Source organism: Pseudonaja textilis, chromosome 4 (assembly GCF_049901715.1).
Source record: "Pseudonaja textilis isolate UNSWEBS1 chromosome 4, rPseTex1.2, whole genome shotgun sequence".
NCBI classification, from domain to species: domain Eukaryota; kingdom Metazoa; phylum Chordata; class Lepidosauria; order Squamata; family Elapidae; genus Pseudonaja; species Pseudonaja textilis.
This window is the reverse complement of record NC_141993.1, coordinates 48,445,620-48,466,075: the sequence shown is the minus strand read 5'-3', so window position 1 is coordinate 48,466,075 and position 20,456 is coordinate 48,445,620. Positions and strand designations below refer to the sequence as shown.

The following is a 20,456-nucleotide window of genomic DNA, read 5'->3' as shown; positions in this document are numbered from 1 at the left end:
TGAAATTACACTAAAAAACCATAGTAATCCCAGTGAAATTACACTGAAAAACCATAGTAATCCCAGTGAAATTACACTGAAAAACCATAGTAATCCCAGTGAATTACAATGAAACTCTGCATTAACTCTGTAAATTTCTACTCAGATGTAGAAATGATATGATATGCCTCATTTCCTGCAAACTCGTAACTTCTCTTTCCTGATAGTTGTTTTAGAGCCTACAATCACAGCAAAGAACCACTATAGACCACATTGCTATAGGGTCTCCCTAGGTGGGTCAGCAAGAGTTGAGCATAAATTGACACTGAACCACTTCCTTTGTGTCAATTAAGCAAGACGGCAAGTTTGATCTAGTGGTTATAAGGCACCAAGCTAGAAAGTGAGAGACCTTGAGTCCTGTTTCAACCATGAAATCCAGCCGGTGACTTTGAGGCAGTCCCTCTGAGTCCAATTCATCTCACAGGGTTGTTGTGAGGAAAATAGGAGGAGGAAGGGTTGGATATGTCCGCTACTGTGAGTTATTTGTAAAATTCCTACAGATTTGATATAAATAACTTAATTGCTTAAATGCAATATCATTTCATATTGATTTGCTCTGCTTTAATCTGGCTCCATCAGATTAAATTCCTCTACCCTCTCCACTTGCTGGGACTACTGCATGTACCAAAATAGCTAACCAGCATGGCCCACACCCCTGGAGTTTTAGGCAGTACTTTGCTGAAAGAAAGTTGGTGCCCTCTTGTCTTTGGTCTTTTAATTCCTAAAAGCCACTGCTAGCACGACCAATAACATGGAAACTCTAGTCCAGGGTCTCCAACGTTGGCCACTTTAAGCCTGGAGGACTTCAACTCCCAGAATTCCCCAGCCAGCTGGCTGGGAATTCTGGGAGTTGAAGTCCTCCAGGCTTAAAGTGCCAACGTTGAGACCCTGCTCTAGTCCAAAACATTCAGGAGCTGCTGTCTTGCTTTGCTATTACTATCTTTGGAAGCGCATTTCACGGGAAAACCGGCGGACCATGCACAAGGAAGGGTATCCGAGTCGGCCGCGCCTCCTTTTTTTTTTTCCCCGGGTCCAACGCCGCATTCGTCTCTCTCGTACCCGGCATACCGGGAGGTGTTTGCTCCGACGGAGGGGTCGCTTAAGACCGCCGAGCCCCAGACTACTATCTCGAAGGAGCTGGAAAGTAAGTGAACGTCGGTTCATTCCCCACCCCACCCCCTTTTCAGGCCCGCACACAGGCAGGAAGGTAGGTCGCCGGTTCTTTTCGATGTAAGGGGTGTGTGTGTGAATGCCTAGTCGAAGATTGGCGTCGCTTGCCCGCCGTTCGTCCCTTCCGCGAGGTTTAGCGAAACGCGCAACGAATTTCAGCCTCTTTCCTTGTACAGGATAAGTTGCGCTGAACTGCCGGCGGCCGGAAACAGTTTAAATGCCGCTGCAAACATTAATGTTCCCGTGGCACAATCGCTTCTTTTGAACATTGTAAAATGCGGGATATTGATGATGATGATGATGAACAAGAGAGATGGATAAGACGCAGCCCCGCTCGAAATCCGTCTTTCCTGCCAGGAGAGCCGTGTATTTAATGGATGCCCGAGATCTCTTTTATGAAGATGGTTTATTGCCTAGCCCAAGCCTCAATTCCCCCGGAGGCTGAACATCCTCCGCGGAGTAAGTTTCCGATCGCGGGTTGCATTTGCTCTACGTACAAATCTTTCATTGACCGAGGCAGCCTCCTTTCCCCCATGGTTATGTTGGGCCGTCAGCCATCGGTTGGGCACTCTGGAAACTGGAATTCCGACCCAGCAAAATGTGTGTGTGGCGTGTGTGTGTGTGTCCCGTTAAGCCTGAAGGAACGTTTCTTCAATAATAAATTCAGTAGCTGCAGGGATAGCAGAGCAGCAAGTGCAACGGAAACCTTGCTGAATTCCTATTATCTTGGAAGCTGTTAATTGTGGGAGTTGAAGTCCACAAGTCTTAAAGTTGCCAAGTTTGGAGACCTCTGCTCTGGAGATTCGTTGCCAGATCTGCAACTTTCATTGGGCACATTTGTAGCTCATGAAAGCTCACAGCACAATGAGGCTTAAAGCAGCTCTGGATTTCTTTGCTTTCTTCCACAATTTCCAGCCATTTGTAGTTTTGATATTATTAGATGTATTTTTCAGCTGCCTCCATACACATTTGGAAATCAAACAATGTATTCATTGAGGAGTTTCCCTCCAAGTTCAGATGAAAACGTTCTCAAACAGCAGCCTGTGGCTTCAAGCAGTGATATTTTTCTGTGTGGATATCCTGAAAAGAAACGTAATCAGGTTTTGTTGTTGTTGTTTGAAAGTCATTAATTATTTCTAGATATGACATCAGTACATTTTTTAAAAAAAATCTACCTTCATTTTAGCCAGAAAATTAATACTTCAGATTCAGGAGACAGGGCTTAAGGTACACTCAAAAACCAGACCAGGCAGGAGATGGAAAGAACTCAGGCTTTCTTGAATTCAATAAAATTTACTTTAGAGCAAGTATACTTTTGCAGACCAACAATTGAGCTACAGGGAAAGTAGCCCAATTTCTTTCTGTTTTAGCTAGGTGCCAAAGAATTTCCACAAGCAGTGCTTTGCGGCACAGGAGATGTCAACAGATCTGCATGGAGAGAAGCCAAAGGCAAGGAAGTTCAGAGATTGGCCCAGAAAACACAAACCATTGGGATATTTTGAGTCTAGACTTTTCCCTTAGAATTGAATAGCGCTCACAGGCTTTCAAGGAACCGTCTCCTGCCCACTTTTCTTCAACCAATGTTAGCTGATGGCTATCACAAAATGGAATAAGAGCCTTGGCTGTTCTCCAGGACCTGTGAGATCTAGAAAATTCAGATCTCTCTTCCACTTTTACTAATGAAGTATTATTAGTTATTCAACTGATATCCTGTCTTTTCTACCTAGAAGGCCCTCAAGAAAGCTTATAAATTACGGCCTGGTAAAATGAGGAAACCTCTGCTAAGTCATTTGTTTTTGGAAGAATATACATTGCCCAAGCACTTTATGAAGTGAAACTCGTTTCCCACTGTCATGTTAATAAAAGGCAGCATCTCTCTCTCCCCCTCCCCCCTTATCTGAGGCTATACTGTGCAAACTTCCCTGGAGTGAGCTTAACTAAGCCAGGTTAGTCCTACTGAAATGAATGGGATCTAAGTTAATAACACTAAAAATAAATCCCATCTATATTTAAATATGAGTCTCGATCCTGCACCATAGTATTAGTCCTGAACTGGAACATGTAAGATTGCTGCATGAGAGGCTGAGATGTTTTTTCTATGTAACATCTGTATGAATTTCTCATTCACCTAATTCCAGAAGTGGCAAGATGAAAGATTTGAGATATACTTGTCCTCTGGCATGTCAACCACCAACAATGCATGTTTAGACTAAATTTGAAAAGAAAGGCCACAGTGTCTGCTTTCCTGGATTATCCTCCTCCCCTGGGATTTGCTGCTAAAATGAATCGGAGATGGGAGATGTCAAGGGCCTGAGAATTGCTTTCCTAGATACAAAAGGGCTTCCAGGTTGGTACTTCAAGTAAAACTCGATGAGCAGACAAAACATTTCAAATCAAATACTGCTGCAATTGGTCCCCCCTTTTGCCCCCTTTCCCACACATTCACACATACAAACAAGATCTTTGGTCCTTACGAGTTTCTGCACAGGTTCAGTTCAAACCTAGGTTTGCTGCCCAGCAAGGAAATCTGACAATGGCATCTATAAGTGAATTAAAGGAGGCAGCAAAGAGTGTATTTTCCTGAGTTCTCCAAGCATTTTCCCCATTTGATCAGTATTGGCTGGAAATGTGAATACAGATGCTTTTTCATACAAATTCAATATACTGCAGTTCTTGACACCAACATCACCCTAGGACCTGTGCTAGTAATTTTGGCCATCAGATTAGCATTGAGTCTTGGTGACTACATGAACAAATGGAAGCAGTTTTCTGGGCAGCATTTTCAGAAGTGGTTTCCCATTATCTGCCTCCTAAGGCTGAGAGGCAGGGAGCTCTGTGTCTAAGACAGGACTAGAATTCACAGGTTTCTTTACTCCCAGTCCTCCAGCACCTTTAATCTTTTCTTTCTAGCTTTCTTTCAGAAGATACTCGGTCTACAGTCCTTTAATACAGTACATACACAATCTTATTTGCATAGCCTCCTGAGCAAGGCTTAGGGCATCTTATTTCTTGATGTGATTTACCTTCTAGCAATAGATACTGTCAGTTCTAAGTATTGCAATAGAAAGATCTTAAGATTCAATTAAAATTTATTTTAGTAATGTTAGCAATCTTCTCAGGCCTGGAACAGCAGAATATATATTTAACTAAGCAAGCCTCCAGAAATGTCGGGTGGGATAAATAACAAATATATGAAATAAAATCCTGAAAGTGTTGGAACAGGATAAGTGACTAATATAGAAATGAATTTTCCATATGTTCAGAAGGAAGTTGCCTCAGATTTCCACTTACTCATGGACATTATCTCTCTTATACAGGTAAACTGGATGCACACCTTTCAAAACCTGCCTGCTTCTTGAGATTTTGAAGAGAGGTTAATTCCATTTCTACACTGTCTCTGATTGATTTCTATGTGCTAGGAAGTCACTTGATTCATAGAGACCATTCAGACAATCCGTCCTTAATCTGACCATTCAGGTTGTCCAGTGGTGCACTCCTGGCCACTGTAACTGACTGTCCATCCACCTTGCTGCTGGCCATCATCTTCCTCTATTTCCTCCTACTTTTCCCAGAATTAAAGCTGTTTCCAGAGAGACTCTTCCTAAAGTTGTTTGTTATTTTGCTTTTTCCAACCGAATTTGCCTTAATGTTCATGGGTGTATTGTTTTTAAGGTTGGTTGGCTTTATCAATATAGGTATATGTAAATTTTCTTAGTCACAGTACTGTAAAGATATAGTGTGTGATAATGACTTGGGAGAGACGGGAGGAAGATCTGAATACTAGGCGATGGTCTGATTAAGAGACAGTTCAGCTCCACAAGTGGAAGAAAAAGAAGGGAAGCATTTCTGAAGGAACCCTCCCAAGTGTCTTGGGGACAAAAAGAGAGAACGGGAGAAATAAAAAAAGTCTTGCAAGATTCTATTAATGCAACCTTTATGATAAAGTAGGATTAGATCATCTGGATGCCCTTCTTGTCTGAATAAGTTGGAAGGCTGACAAAAGCAACCTCTGGGCATGATTTTGAGAGGAAATGTAGTAACTTCTCTACCACACTTCCTTTCAAAGCTCAGATTGATTTACAGATTGATCTAACGATCACCATTGGTTGAAAAACATCAGTTGGCTGCACTTTCACATCAGATAAAACATAAGCCTTGAGTTGTGAAAAGCACATGTAATTCCTGCAAAAAAATAAATGAATACATTTTGGTTCAATAGTGACATGCATATACCCACCTATTTCATTCCCGGTTAAATAAACGCGGTTCCGGTCAAGAGATAATTTCAAACAGCTTTTGGATCCTAGAACTGAAAGCTAGGGCATTCTGGGAGTTGACATCCATGCATCTTAAAGTTGCCGAGGAAATTGAGAAACTCCACCCTACTACTAAAGGACAGGAGGCTGCAGGGCGTAGTCGCTCCAGAACTGGCGAGGTCAGTAGACCTTTTTTCAGAGGAAAATCCTTCTATTGTGAGCGAAGGCGCACAGGAAAGACGCGTAACTGGGCAGAATCCCGGCGGCGGCCTTTGGAGAGCTACATAATGGAAAGTCGAAATAGAAGCAAAACGGTTGCCTGTTTTCCGCATCTGCCTCCCAGTACGGACCGGCGCTATAATTGAAAACAAGCTTTTGCAGAAAGGTGGGATGGGAGTAAACAAGAAGGGACAGCAAAGCCAAATCCTTTGGGGGAAGAGAGGGGAAGGGAGGATACCCCAAAGTTTTTGTTTTTTTTGCATGTGCTTATACTTCAAGAACTTCGAGCAGGGCATGTGCGGAATAAGTAAGAGTAAGTAAATAAAACAGGCATTCCGTTGTAGGCGAGCCGCGAAGTCCGCCCTCTTTTTTCCCGCTGCCAGATTGCCTGCACGTGACACGTTGAGTGACAAGTCAATCACGTTTTATCTAGTAGGTTGTGTAAATCTAACAACTGAGATTCGTGTATGTTAAGGCCGTTTTAATGTGCGGGCACTGGAACAGAGAAGGCTTTTCTTGTTATTTGTGTGAAGAATCCATACATTTTTATTTCTGTGCCACATTTCCCACGAAACTCAGTACTTTTGTGTTCCTAAAGCCTAGAAAACTGGTTAATTGAACACAGTGGGTTTATGCAGTTATAATTAAGCTGGAATTGCATGACATACTGACCTGTAAAATGTTGAGTAATGGTTCAGTTTGGTGTGTGAGTTTCTGTGGTTGTAAATTGATTTTACATTAAATATTTTTAAATGTATTAAACTAGTGTTTTAGATACTGATTTGAGTTGTTTTGAATTGTTGTATGTTTTATATTAATTATTACATAGTGTACAGTTGAAACCACTTTGTAAGCATGGTGCTGAAGAGTCAGCCCAGTCAGCCCATTAAATAATAATCACTATAGCACAAGCTCTTATGAGTAGGATGGCTGTCCCTTACCCCCAAATGGAACACCCAATAGGATGGAATTTTTTAAAAAAATAATTAAGTTTGAAAATTATTTTGATTGGTTTTTTTTAATTCTTTATTGATTTCTGTGTGAGAGAATGCTACAAATAATTGTGCAAGATCGTTTTATGAAAAGCTGTACATTAATTCTTCCCTAAAACCAAGCACTAAGCTATTGTCAGTTGTATTTATAACTGGCCCCCCAAAGGCATCCTCTTTTTTTTTTTTTTTTTTGAAAGCTTTCTGTACAAGTCTGTGGAGGAATTGAAACTGAATACTTTTGGGGACTTTGGACTTCAGGAGAAGGTAGCCCTTCATTCTCTTGCCATAGTAGTTGACTTATTTGTTTTTATTTATCTTTGTAAAAAAATCCTTCACAGAGAGGGATCACAGAGGAGATAGATGGCTGCTTTTTGTTTGTTTCTCAAACTAGGCAAATCCTTGTTTTGGCAATAGAAATTTGCTCACAAACCGCAATCAGGAAGATCAAAGGAAACTGATCTATGCATTTGTGAGGAAAGGGAAACTAGTATAGAAGAAACTTTATATTCCGGTATTGCCTTTTTAGTACTGTCTAATACTTCTAGTGCTGTACTGTCAAGGTAGTATTTTCCTATTTACCAAATAATCAAACACTTTTATTTCAATTATTGCAGGAGGATTATAAATTCTCCCAGTTAATATTTTAAATTTTATCAAGATTAATTATTTACGAAACAACAGAAACCCTAAAAGGGTGAACTGAAACACTCGAGATTATCTTTTTCAAAAGAGAGGCAAAGGGAAGATCAACTGAGTACAGGCTGTCCAGATATATCTCAAACCCTTTTGACAAGCCAATGATAACTACTAGTAAATAAATAATATATAGATCAATGAATAAAAAGAGTGAGTTACACAAGATTTTGTGATATGTGATAGCATGCTAATCATTCCAACCATTTAATAAGTTACAGTAACTGTCCTTTCTCTAAACACCTTTACAATTTGCTTTGATTAATCAATTTTTATGCAGTCCTTAAAAATTCAGTAAACACATTAAATATCCAGATTTTCTTCTTGTGTATATATTTCTGATGTCGGGAACAGGGAAAATGCAAGGAAAAATAAATTAAGCAAATATAAATATTAGAATAAAATGGATCTTTTTAAAAACCAAGATATTCTATAGGACGTATGTATATATACACGCACACTTCAGTATGCTTTATTGAGTTTTATTAATCTAGGTAAAATGTTAATATATATTGCTAGTCCATGTATGTTATGCCATATGCTAAATAAATAAATGCTATAGTGTGGGTTTTTCCAGTCTGAGGAATCTAAAGCCAGGAAGTCACTTTGTTCAGATAGAATTTACTACAGTGCTGCACCTTTACGTAGCAGGCTTGCATAAAATTGGATCTAATGCAATTTTATCCTAAGACCTTTACTGCTCCATGGAGATGAGCTGTGACATTTCTGTTTCCCCTTTCATAAATATTGAATCTACCAAATGCAATTACCAAAGGCAAAGCAGCACCAAGTGTTTACTAAATATAATTATGTGATAATGTTAATGTGTTCTGTGTCTCTGCATTCTGACACTAGACCAACTCCCTATTAATAACAGCTCAATGAGATGCTGAGGTTTTGCAGAAGGCTGTAGATTTCGTGGTGGCTGTTAAAAATCCAGAAAAAAAAAGGAACCTGCCCATTTAAGTCCTACAGCTTCAAATATTCTGGGCTGAAATGTACATGATTAGTTCAACCCAGGAAAACAATAGATTAAATAAGAAAAAAATATGCACATTTCATGAATACCATTCAGAAGGGATTGGTTTGGTTTTTTTTTTTTAATTTCCTCTTTTGGTGATCTTCAAATTTCTCCACCTCTTGTCATCTAGATACAGTATGTTGAATTTGAATTCCCAGAATTCAAAAGGTAATGGTCACCTTAAATTTCAGGAGTGGTAATTCACCAAGTTGAAGAGCAGTCTAAGTTTATAAATCATATCTATAAAGAGGTTAATTAGTCCAAACTTGTTTAATGAATGCAGTCTTCAATACACATCTTACTGCAATCGTTTTATATGAGGCTTGTTGCATAAGAGCATGAAACAATGCTCTTAGGATTTATAATTCACTTGAGTACTTTTAAGGCTTCTTTAAAGTACTTTTTCTGTTTCTGTTTATTGCAAAGTGCACTGTTTCTGAATTGTAGCAAGTTGTAGGGTTCTGGGAGTTGAATTCCACACATCTTCCAAGTTGTGAAGTTGAGAAACACTGACAAAAGTTAGAAACCTGACAGTGAGCTTGAGGACCTTGTTAGGCGTGATGGAAACTGATAAGCAACAACATCAATCTTCCATCCTTGCATTACAGAAAATAGCCATTGCCAATAACTCTTAGGAAGGTTGTAATAATTTTGAATTGGGAAGGTGGAGGAATACAACCACTTAGGCACAAAGCTAGACATTAAAGAAGAGTAGGCTTTTATGTTTATTATTAATCATTGTTAAATGCACTGTTGATATTCCCCTAATGAGAAGTTATGTTTAGACTATTTAGAATGATCCAGTATTTGAGGAACACATCCATGCATGTGAGGGAAAATGTGACATGAAGCTGGCCTAGGTTTGGAATATTTGTATTCAAATCCACTGTGAGCTGTGGGGTCTTGCTGGGTCACTTCAGACCAGTCACTGTTTTTGAACTCAACCAGAGCTGAGAGTTACTCACAATTTCTATTTCTGTCTTTTTATTACTGCAGAATGTCCAGTAAGTTCATGGGAACTCTGTGTTGATCGAGAAGTAATGCCTATGAGGGTGAACAGGAAGCTTCTACTTGGCAGAGCAGATCTGGCAAGAAAGATCTATAAATGTCAGGCTATAGATCAGGGTGAGAACACTCTTATTTATTTAAACCATTTATTTAGCCACACATCTTCACTCGTACTCTGGGTGGCTCTCAATCAGCAATTAAACAATATCAATAATAAAACAATATATAAATATATTAAACCATACACATTAAAAACCTGGCACTAAAGTTAAACTTTTGGCATACAGTGCCTCATAAAATCTCACCTACCTCATCCTATCCCAGTACTTGGGAGTAAAGCAAAGTCCTCAGTGCTTTTTGGAAGGCTAGCTGGGTAGAGACCTGTGGAAATTAAGGAAAAGACACATTTCTTGCTCCCTTAAGGTGGCAATATTTAACAAAGGGGACTAGGAGCATGCCCATCTTATCTGATCTTTTAAGACAAGTAGATATCCTTAGGAAAGAGTCCTGCACATACTCTGTCGGTGTTAATGGCAATAACCAGCATTTTGAATTGCACCGGAAGGAAAGTGGGAATAAGTGCAGTTTGCTCAACAGAATGCAAACCCAGCAGTGCTCATCACTGTATATGTCACATTGTGAACCAGTTGTAGATTATGTGTAGTCTTCAAGCCCTAGGTAGAGTACTAGAATAACTACTAGATGGCAGCAAGCTAATAGTCCCTTGTGTTCTCATCGTCCAGATCTATTGACACACATAAGGATTCTCTAAAAGGCATTTTAGGACAATAGTAATGAGTACTGAAGAATATAATACTGGTAGTAGACTCTTGCAGATGGTTTGATCAATATGGAAAGTCCTTCTTAAAGGACTGAATTACATGCATGTGGACTGCTCTCACAAGGGTAAAGAAAATACATCCCTATGAGCATATAGTGGTGTCATTGGAATCTTCTGAACTCACATCAGCCATAATTTTAATTTGATCTTTGACCTCAGAAGTGAAAGGTCAACTATTGGTTTACTTTGGTGGGGGGGGGGCATGGTGGTGTCTCCTGTTCATGTTCACTTTAATATTTTGCCATAGAAACAATTTTCTTTTCTGGCTAAATCACATTCAAAATATGGTGATTCATCAACACCTGATCTTCTCTGTTACTGAGCAACAGCTGCTTCTAAAGAAAAGTGCTATGCTCTTAAAACGCCACTAAAAAGTTAAAATAAACCTCTTTGAGAAAGTTTTTACTGCAACCTGAACCCATATTAAGCGATGCCATTTTGGTATAGCTATAGAAACTGAATAAATAAGTTGGTGTAGTCTCAAAACAGAAGATTACAATGCTAAATTTACATGTAAAATAGAACATTTATCTCAAATTCATTTTGAGTTTGAAACCTTTGTAAGTCTGCGTTCCGTCCAAGATAACGGTATTGTAAAGGCAATAGGCTTGCAAGTTGATTAACATTCTGTGGTCATCTTCTAGTCTCTTAGGTTTCCTTCCTTTCTGTTCTCATTTGTGATATGAAATTAAAACACATGTATTTCTGCAAAATATATTTTGACACTATGCAAGGATGTATATTATTGAGAATCTCAATTACTTATTAATAAGGTTTGGAAATACCTAACTTTTTCCATCCTGATTATCTTCCAGCCACATTTACTATAATCTGCAGGCAGCAGAGTCTTAAATGGGCAGAGAGCTTCAGGCTTCTCGGACTATTCCAACAGGTAAGATAAATACTACATTCAAGGAGAGAAAGGTGTATGTACCTGTTTGGTAAATCTTTTAATCAAACACATTTTTTCTTGGGCTCACATACAAGCCCCAAAAAAGACACTGCTTTTTAAAGGAATTGCTAATAAGTGCAACAGACACTGCATGTCCATGCATTCTCTGAATCACCTTTTCCCCTTTGGATCCAGGTGCTGCATAATTCTAGTAAATGTAGTTTTTAAGGATGTTATATTTCTGATTCCCACCTAGGAGACTGTTCAAAATGTAGATTTTCACTTTAAGGAATAGCGTTTTCTTTATGTTAGAAGAATAAGGGACATACTAATACTGTATGAAGAACTATGAATTTATTGAGCATGGCACACCACAATACATTTATTTTATTTTGATGGAAAGATTGTGCCACTCCAGAACTACAAATCTTGATTGATAGTTTGTGTTTTTTGCTTTTGAACTGATTCTCTAATGACAAAATAGAATGACAGATCACTATTAGGCCAAGGTGAACGCTTGTAAACAGTAGTGTTAGCCTTTCCTAGAGGTACAATACCATTGTGAAAAACATTTTCTGTTTTTTTTCTCTTTCTCTCTTCCTTTTTTCTTGTTTTTCTTTTTCTTTTTTGAATATGTTGCCTTTTCTTTCTTTTTTATATGATAGCAATGATTATTTGAAAAAGAAAGCAATAGGTTGCAGCTGCTTATCTAAGAATGCCTCTGGGATATGGGATATTAATTTAATTAAAAGAATTGAATAAAGTAATATAAAGTACTGTGGGGTATAGAACCTGGTTGATGCTGTACTCTGATTACTTTATTAAAATATAGGCTCATAGAGTGAAAAAAAGACAAAAAGTTAAAAGAATATAAATATTTAATGAAAACCTCTATTTATATCTGAAAGTAAGCATATCCAGAGTATACTGTAGTCAGATCCAGAAATTTTGAGCATTGCAAAGATGTAGATTTGGCCACCATTCTGGAAACTTTTTAATCCTGGTCATTTAGAAGGCAGTGCACAAGTGCTATGTGCAATCAATCAGTATTTTCTGACCAGACAGGAGATTACCTTTAGCCCCAGGTATACAGGGCATTGAAGAATTATATGCAATGCTGTCTCAATTTCACAATCTGAACTCCTATCGCCCTTGGCTGTCATATTGAGAGTTCTAGCTTTGCCTTGTTTTGCTGACTTTGTACTCTGTTAGGGCATTTGCCATTGTGACAAGCAACCAGATCACATTGTAGCATTAATACTATATATTAAAAATGTTTTCATGAACGTATTTCATCATTTCAGCCTTTTTATTTTTTTATTCTTCTGCAAAAATATTTTAACAATTCTTAAATCTTAATTCTGAAGTCTTAGAGGGGCCAAAATATTTTTTTTATTTACAACAATTTTAAGTTAATGAAAATTGAAAGTAGTTTTACATTTTGTCATTATATTTAAATTTCTTAAAAATTTAAAAGCTTAAAATACTTTAAGATCTGAAATAAATAATTCTATGCTTTTCTTATTATTTTACTGCAATTTCTTATCAATGTTACTTCATGGAGCCATGCATAATTTTAGCTGGTGTTTTTCCAGAATTTAAATTCAGTATTAGATTTCCAATTTAAAAGGAATTAAAAGGAGATTCAATTCACAGTTAAAATATGAAACATGGTTCACACAGACAAAAGGGCCATACATCCAGTACTTTACTCATTGTTTTTTCAGGCATCCAGGATCTAAGATGTTTCTCAGAGAACAATATGATTAACCCGGAAATACGTGTCTTTAACTTTAGATGGCCCTTGTAGAAAAGCAGTGTAAAGTTTTAGTCAAAAAGATATTCCCTGGATGGTTGAATGACAGACAGATTGGCCACTGTTTTTCTTGGAGACAATGGTTGATGATGTATGTTGACAACCTATATCACCACAGTCCCTTCCATCTTTTCCATTTTCCTTTGGGGAAAAAAGTTGTCATATTTTTTATACCCATCCTGTTGTGTGAAACTAGATGAAGTCTTTTGTGTCAGAACAAAGAGTGCAGCCTCAGAAAGTCTTCATTAAATTTCAAAGAGTGCTCCAGGGTTGGAAAATGGATAACAAAACATTCTAGTTCAACTATTGTGGAGTCTATGCAGCAGTTTGCTGCTATTTTTATTATGGTGAAGCTGAGTGCTATTTATAACAGTTATGACAGTGAACTGGCAGACTGGGTTGTTATTGTGGCATGGAGATGCACCTGGTTTTGGCTCATCATCAAAATGTTCCCCTAATATTTCATATAAGCTGTTCCTGGCATTCTATCATATACTGTTACATTCGAGCATGGAGAAAGGCTCCTATAGTATGTAGGATCTGCGTGATATGATCTCATTCTACAATGTAGTACAGACGTGAGCAACTGGTGTGGAATTTTTCCTGCTCACCATGGATTCAAAATATATATATACACAGCCTATATGAGAAAAATCTAGCTTAAAGTCAAAAGTACAAGGAGGGTGCTTAGCATGGTTCAGTTCTCCTGGTAGAAACTAATATACGAGGCATCTTCTTCAACAATTCACGCCTTTAACCATGCAATACAGAGCCCTCTAGCAGAACTGCGAGTAGAAAGGCTAGCCAAACGGCTAAAGCCTCATGTGAAATTGAATCTAGAAATGAATTGGAGGTTGATTTATCATATTGGGCAGAAATGATTTTTTGATACGTTTTTCTCAACCAATGTTCTTATATCTGAGTATGTGATACAGTTTTCAGAGAGTACCAGAAAAGAGCCAGTGTGGTACAGTGGTTAAGGTTTGGACTGCCACTGGAAAGACTGAGGTTTCAAGGCCATCCTCAGTTACAAAAGCTGGTTGGATGACTGTAGCCCAATCATTCTTTGTTAACCAACCTATCTCACAGAGGGAGAACTGTTGTGGGAAAAAGTTAGATAAAAGAGTGAACACTGTTTTGAGCTCCTGAATGAAAGATATGGTATAAATGGAGGTAAACTTACATTTGTTTCAAAATCAGCAGTGTGGGTAGTTAAGGACATAGTCAGTTGGCCTGTGTTACAGATCTACAATGCCAATTGAGTTGGCTTCCAATAGGCTTCTGGGCCCATTCCAGGTGTTGGTTGTCTATAAAGTCCTTCATTAAATAATTGCAGGTTGTTTGTGACACCATCTGCCTCCCCTTAGTTTTGCTTATCTGCCCATATCCAAACAGCTGTCATTTTCTGGGTCCCCTCCATCAAGCAGTGCCATTTGGAGAAGCATGTCTTTTCTGTTGTACCTGTGCTGTGAAAAAGCTGCCCCCACTCCTAACATTCACATGGCTTTGGTACTACTGACCTTGTATTAGGCATTGAAAACCTGTCTATACATGCAGTCCTTGGGCTGGCATATTGCAAATGTCAGCTCCTACGGGAGGTCGCTGAAACTAGTTCAATAAAACACTTTACTCACAGTCCTGGTGTAGCAATGTGCGTTTATTTTGGCTTCCTCCGACAGCAGCAACAAACGGTAAGTCCAAGCAAAGCCAGCACTAAGAGCGTCTGCCTCTAAGTGCTTGTTATAATCCCTTTCTGCAATCATTAGCTAACACCCGCCCCAATAACTACCCAACATCCATCACCCACCCACATTCTACCTATGGTGCAAAAGGGTTGGGTAGCTCTGAAAGATGTCAATGTGTATCACAAAAGGAGGATACGGATGTAATGTCAAGTGGCCATGAGAATAAGACACATGATGGCCAACCACCCAGAGTAGTCTTGGGGCTATATGATAGCAGAGAGGACAGTCCAGAGGAGGATGATTTGGTGAGTAATCCCGTATGACCATTTATTATACCAGTAGTATTGGAGAATCAGATAAGAAAAGTAAGGGGTCAGTATGGAGCATTGATTGACACTGGATGTACTAGGTGTTTAATTAGTAAAAGGGTAGTTGATGAATTGCAGTTATCAGTGGAGGATTTGCCCAAGCCTATGTGATTTGAACAAGTAGATGGTTCATTATTGGGTGGGGGTCCTGCCACTGTAATGACAACCCGTCAAGCTAGAGATAGGGAGTCATTGGGAGTCTTTACAATTTATTGTGGTACCAGACATGCGGGAGGCGCTCATTTTGGGTTTAGTATGGTTAGACAAATGGGTTCCGGAAGTTACAAGTTGTAGTTGGCCCTACGCTTCCTCTGTACATGCAAAATAGAGAAGCTGTAACAGCTGTGGTTGAATTAGAGCCTACCCGGATGCATATAAAGATTTGTCAGATGTATTTAGTGTAAAGGAATGTGAAACATTACCACCACTTAGAACAACGGATTGTGCAATTAGTTTGATTCCTGGGGCGAAGTTTCTGAAACCAAGAATGTATGCAATGACTCCAAAGGAGATAGAAGAAATGAGAAAATACATCGATAAGAATCTGGCTCATGGGTTTATTCAACCAGGGAGATCACATATAGCTGCCCCTGTTTTGTTTTGCGAGAAAAAGGATGGTGGATTATGCCTTTTTGTTGACTTTCGTGGGCTCAATGCTATCTGTGTAGACAATGTATACCCCTACCGTTAATCAATGATTTGTTAGCAACTGGCCATTATTTCACAAAATTGGATTTACATGAAGCTTACTATTGGGTTCGGATTAGAGAGGGGGATCAGTGGAAAACTAATTTCAATTGCCCCCTTGAAAGCTTCCATTTTAATGTTATGCCATTTGGGCTGCAGGGAGCACCCGCCATTTTCATGCAACTTATAAATGAAGTATTGCAAGAATACTCCATTCTTCAATATTGTGGCGTTTTGGTATACTTAGATGATATCCTGATTTACACTAAAACAATGGAAGAACATGTGGCATTGGTGTGAACCATTCTGAAAAAATTATTTGAGGCTGTATTGAAGTTGTATGTGAAGCTTTCGAAGTGTGAGTTTCATTGCACGTCGTTGGATTATTGGGGTATAGAATATCAAATAAAGGATTAGAGATGGATCCCAATAAAGTAAAAGCAGTAGTCGATTGGAAAGTCCCAAAGACAAGAAAGCAGTTACAAAGCTTTCTAGGCTTCACGAACTTTTACCGGCAGTTTATCCCCAAATTCGCACAAATCGCATTAGCATTGACAGAATTGTTAAAAACGAAAAACCAATTGCCAAACCCAAGGCCTAGCCAACCCATTGGGTGGTCAAAAGAATGTCAGCAAGTGTTTGAGAGTTTAAAAGCCTTATTTTCTCAAGAGCCTATTTTAAAACATCCCAATACTACTAAACATTTTATAATACAAGCTGATGCAAGTGATGTTGCTGTAGGAGCTGTCCTACTGCAATATAACACAGAAGGACAGTTACAACCATACGCATATACATCACGAAAATTTACAACTACAGAACGAAGGTGGGCTATTTGGGAGGAGGAGGCGTTCGCTGTAAAATGGGCACTTGGTACATGGCAACATCTACTAGAAGGATTAAAGGAAAAATTCAAAGTATGGACAGATCATAAAAATTTGCAGGCTTTATAAAAGCCGAGAAAACTGTCCCCTAAACAAGTGAGGTAGGCTTTGTATTTTAAACATTTTGATTTTCAACTACAATATGTTCCTGGAGGTAGAAACTTCATGGCGGATGCACTATCTCGACTACCCTAACACAATTTATGTAAGGATGAGGTTATTCAACCTATGAGCGATACGGGAGTGTCAACCGAACAAATTAAGGTATTGAGCATAAAAGAGATCAGCAAGAAGGACTTACAGGAGGCTACAGAAAAGGATGTCTGGATAAAAAACAATAAAGATAGTTGTTTGCATAAAGATGGGTGGGCTTGGAGAGGAGAAAAAATATATGTTCCATCGATCTGTCAAAAAGAGGTGTTGGCCCAATGTCATGAAGTTTGGCAGGCAGGGCACTTTGCATTTCTGAAACCCTTGCATTTGGCAAAGCAGCAGTTCTGGTGGCCACATATGAGATCAGAAATTGAACAATACATTAAGGAATGTCATGTCTGTGCTACTGAGAAATCGAGGGTCGGAAAACCTTTGGGACTATTACAAACTGTCTCAGATCCCAACTGACCATGGCCAGACATCGCAGTAAGGGATACATGGTAATCTGGACTATCATAGACTTGTTTTCAAAACAAGCCCATTTCATACCATGTAAAGGGTTGCCGTCAGCAACAAAATTAGCAGACCTATTCATACAACACATATACCGACTACATGGGAGACCCAGGACAATAATTTCAGATAGGGGCGTACAATTCACTGCGTGGTTTTGGATAGCATTTGTACATATCTTAGGGTCCTCCCAAGGTCTTAATTCTGCATACCATCCTAGCACCAATGGCGCTGCTGAACGAGCCAATGTGATGATTGAGAGATATTTGCGATCATATGTATCTTATCAACAGCGGGAATAGGCTGATCCACTTCCATTTGCTGAAGTAGCATATAACAATATGCTATACATGAAAGCACAGGGTGTAACCCATTCCAAATAGTAAATGGGGTAGAGTTTGTTCCAATGCCTGACTTACAGTGTGATGACATGCATCCTACGAGTGCTAAAATGTGGTTGAAAAAAGTAAAGGATAGTTGGGAGAAAGTAAGAGACTCTTGACAGAACAGCACAAGAATACAAACAACAGGCAAACAAAAAAAGAAAAGAGCATAAACCATTCCAAGCCGGCGATTATGTTTACCTGTCAACAAAACATATAAAATTAAACCTAAATAGGAAACTAGGGCCAAAATATATTGGACCTTTCCAGATTACTAAAGTGATTAACCCCGTTACTGTACAACTTAAATTACCACCACGGTTAAACCAAATACATATAATACATCCTGTGTTTTATGCTAGTTTACTGAAGCCTATAGGACACAATAATACATCTCGGACTGAGGAACCTATTATATCTGGGGATTCTACTCATGCTGAAATTGACAAAATTCTAGATTCGTGTATATGGAGAAAAGTATTGCAATATCTGGTGAGATGGAGGGGATATCCTGAAACAGAGGGAACCTGGGTAGAAGTATCCCGATGTGTGTGCAAACCGACTTCTAAGGCAGTTTCATGCCAAGTATCCAGATAAGCCTGGACCACAGTAATAAACTAAGTATTGATATAATGTGTATTGCTTTATAGACTAGATCCTGGTAGAGGGGGCCGCCTGTCATGACCACGCAACACAAGAGACCAACAGAGCTCTGGTGATGGCTGTATCGAGAAGGATGGCAATTCAAATTCACCAGCAACAATCCTGAATAATAAACACGGAGGGTGTATTGAGGGAGCCGTTTTGTCACGGGCATGTTAATGTGAATGTAGCTAATGGTGGAGTAATTGGGCTATGGGAATTAACTACGATGAATGTGATTGGGTAATAAGGGGTAATAACAGATAATACTGGGCAATAAGGAGAAATTACTATAAATACAGTTTGAACTCAGTTTAGAGCTGACTTTATTTTTATTGCTTGACTGTTTTCTTGGTGTCCTTGCAGAAGAAGGAAAACAACAAAGCATTTCTATTTTCCTTGATCCACGCATTTGACCTACAGAGTGGTTGAGAATGAAGATTGCAGTTTCTGGGGGTCATGCGATCACCTTTTGCAACTTTCTGACAAGCAGACTCAATGGGGAAGCCAAATTCATTTAACAACCATGTTATTAACTTAAAAACCGCAGTGATTCACTTAAATGTGGGAAGAAAGGTCATAAAATGAGGCAAACTCCTTCCTTAGTAATGGAAATTTGAGTTCAATTGTCATAAATTGAGGGCTACCTGTACCTCACAATATGGTGTCTGCATAGTTATATCACACATCATGAAAGATAGTAATGAAAACCCAATCATGTTTGCATTTTTGCAGAGCAAAAAAAAGGCGCAAACAAGCAGGCATTGAGTTTGGCTTTTGGAATTAATATTTTAACTGGTATTTATGTCAATGGAGTTTATCTTCATTGCTGATCATCAGCCTCTGTTGTCAATCATGAATCTACAAAAACAGATTCTGTTTATAGCTGTTGATTAAGTGCATTGTTGGACTTTGTTCCTCAGAGGGCACAGATTCAACATAGAATTCAAAAGGACATATAATCATGCAAATGTGGATGGATGAATTATGTGTGTGCTGTTTCCTGATTATGCTGACACCAATGGATTATAATATCTCCTGGCTGCTATTTGCATTTAATTTCTTCCTGTGTCTTCCAGGAAACTACAGATCAATCAGCCAGACACCACTACCTGGGAAAGTCCTGAAAAAGATAAACATCAGATATGTGAACATCTAGAAACAAGCAAAGCTATTACTAAAAGCCATAGAAGCCAAAATAGTTTTGTCAAAAAGAGATCATGCCAGATAAACCTTATTGCGCTCTTCAATAAAGTAACAGAATAGAGTAGAGCAGAGCAGAGCAGAACAGAACAGAGCAGAACAGAACAGAACAGAACAGAATTGAATTCTTTATTGGCCAAGCGTGATTGGACACACAAGGAATTTGTCTTGGTGCAAATGCTCTCAGTGGATATAAAAGAAAAGATACATTCGTCAAGAGTCAAGATCATAAGGTACAATTAAATTAATGGATAAGCAAAAATAAATGGATATAGTTTATTTCAACATTTGCACGGCACAAAAGTAATCACCAAACTGGTAGTAATGCCGGTTGAATCCCACCCCTGGATAATACCAAAGGCATTAAGGGAAACTTTATTAGAAATATCACATGAGGGTCACCCAGGTATCGTGTGAATGAAAGCATTAGCAAGGAACTATGTGTGGTGTCCAGGCATGGACAAAAAAATAGAAGAATGGGTTGCCACATGCTCACCATGTCAGGAATCCCGACCAGCGCCCCCTTCTGCATCCCCAGCAGAATGGGAGAACCCCAAATCACCATGGGCATGAATACACACAGATTTCGCAGGGCCAGTGCAGGGCCAAACATTTCTCATAGTATTCGATCCATATTCAAAGTGGCTCGAAATAACCCTCATGACACCGACTGTGGCAGAGGTCATTATTAAAGTGCTAAAGAAACTTTGCCACCCAGGGGTTACAGGACTTAATGGGCCTTAATTCATGGCAAACCAAAGGATTTCTAGTGGAACAAGGCATCCGTCGTACCCTATCGGCACCTGGAAAACCGAGCACCAATGGTCAAACGAAGTGGATGGTGAGATCTACCAAAGAAACCCTAGCCAGAATGGGCCCAGGGGATTGGTAAGCAAACATAGACAAAATGCTAATGATACAACATACCTAGTGCCACCACACATAGAAGTCCAGCAGAACTATTAATGGGCTGGAAATTAAGGTCCACCCT

The 20,456-nt window shown here is 39.0% G+C and overlaps 1 long non-coding RNA gene across 5 annotated transcripts; it reads left to right on the top strand.

The window, feature by feature from the left end:
* The first annotated feature begins 1,100 nt into the window (after nucleotides 1–1,100).
* Nucleotides 1,101–18,546, top strand: LOC148125819 (uncharacterized). 5 transcript variants are annotated; one of them, XR_015743705.1, is made up of 4 exons: nucleotides 1,101–1,183; nucleotides 9,387–9,515; nucleotides 11,055–11,131; nucleotides 18,271–18,546. It is a non-coding gene; the product is annotated as an uncharacterized LOC148125819 (long non-coding RNA). The 5 variants fall into 5 exon arrangements; XR_015743704.1 differs by lacking the exon at nucleotides 1,101–1,183 and adding an exon at nucleotides 5,542–5,644; XR_015743703.1 differs by lacking the exon at nucleotides 1,101–1,183 and adding an exon at nucleotides 5,697–5,850.
* The last annotated feature ends 1,910 nt before the right edge of the window (nucleotides 18,547–20,456 follow it).